Consider the following 1,780-nt stretch of genomic DNA (forward strand, 5'->3'; position numbering starts at 1 on the left):
GACGCCATGTCTCTGATTTGATATCAAGTTCCTTGATCCACTTTGAGTTAACTTTTGTGCATGGCGAGAGAAAGGGATTCAGTTTCATTTTGTTGCAAATGGATTTCCAGTTTTCCCAACACCATTTGTTGAAGATGCTATCCTTCTTCCATTGCATGCTTTTAGCCCCTTTATCGAATAGAAGATAGTTGTAGTTTTGTGGGTTGGTTTCTGTGTCCTCTATTCTGTACCATTGGTCTACCTGCCTGTTTTGGTACCAGTACCATGCTGTTTTTGTTACTCTGTAGTATAGTTTGAAGTCTGGTATAGCTATACCGCCTGATTCAAACTTCCTGCTTAGCATTGTTTTTGCTATTCTGGGTCTTTTATTTTTCCATATGAATTTCATGATTGCTTTCTCTATTTCTACAAGAAATGCCGTTGGGATTTTGATTGGCATTGCATTAAACCTATAGAGAACTTTTGGTAATATCGCCATTTTGATGATGTTACTTCTACCTATCCATGAACAGGGTATATTTTTTCATCTTCTAAGATCTTCTTCTATTTCTCTCTTTAGGGTTCTGTAGTTTTCATTGTATAAGTCTTTCACCTCTTTTGTTAGCTTGATTCCCAAGTGTTTTATTTTTTTTTGAGGATATTGTGAATGGGGTGGTTGTCCTCATATCCATTTCAGAGGATTTGTCGCTGATATGCAGGAATGCCTTTGATTTATGCGTGTTGATTTTATAGCCTGCCACTTTGCTGAATTCATTTATTAGCTCTAATAGTTTCTTTGTAGACCCTTTTGGGTCTGCTAGGTATAGAATCATGTCATCTGCAAATAGTGATAATTTGAGTTCTTCTTTTCCTATTTTTATGCCTTTAATTTCTTTCGTCTGTCTAATTACTCTGGCCAGTGATTTGAGAACTATGTTGAAGAGAAGTGGTGAGAGAGGGCATCCCTGTCTTGTTCCAGATTTTAGAGGGAATGCCTTCAGTTTTTCTCCATTCAGAATGATGCTAGCCTGAGGCTTAGCATAGATTGCTTTTACAATATTGAGGTATGTTCCTGTTATCCCTAGTTTTTCTAGAGTTTTGAACATAAAGGGATGCTGTACTTTGTTGAATGCTTTTTCCACATCTATCGAGATGATCATATGGTTCTTATTTTTAAGCCTATTGATGTGGTGAATAACATTTATTGATTTCCGTATATTGAACCAACCTTGCATCCCAGGGATAAATCCTACCTGATCATGGTGCACAATTTTTTTGATATGTTTTTGTATCCGGTTCGCCAGAAGTTTATTGAGGATTTTTGCATCTAGGTTCATTAGAGATATTGGTCTGTAGTTTTCTTTCTTTGAAGTGTCTTTGTCTGGTTTAGGAATCAGGGTGATGTTGGCCTCATAGAATGAATTTGGAAGTTCTCCCTCTTTTTCTATTTCCTGAAATAGCTTGAAAAGTATTGGTATTAGTTCCTCTTTAAAGGTTTTGTAAAACTCTGCTGTATACCCATCCGGTCCTGGGCTTTTCTTAGTTGGTAGTCTTTTGATGGTATCTTCTATTTCCTCAATTGATATTGGTCTGTTTAGGTTGTCAATATCCTCCTGACTCAATCTGGGCAAATCATATGACTTAAGAAATTTATCGATGCCTTCACTATCTTCTATTTTGTTGGATTATAAGGATTCAATATAATTTCTGATAATCTTCTGTATTTCTGAAGTGTCTGTTGTGATATTGCCTTTTTCATCCCGTATGCTGGTAATTTGAGTTCTCTCTCTTCTTCTCTTCG

This window comes from Callospermophilus lateralis, unplaced genomic scaffold (assembly GCF_048772815.1).
Source record: "Callospermophilus lateralis isolate mCalLat2 unplaced genomic scaffold, mCalLat2.hap1 Scaffold_79, whole genome shotgun sequence".
NCBI lineage: Eukaryota > Metazoa > Chordata > Mammalia > Rodentia > Sciuridae > Callospermophilus > Callospermophilus lateralis.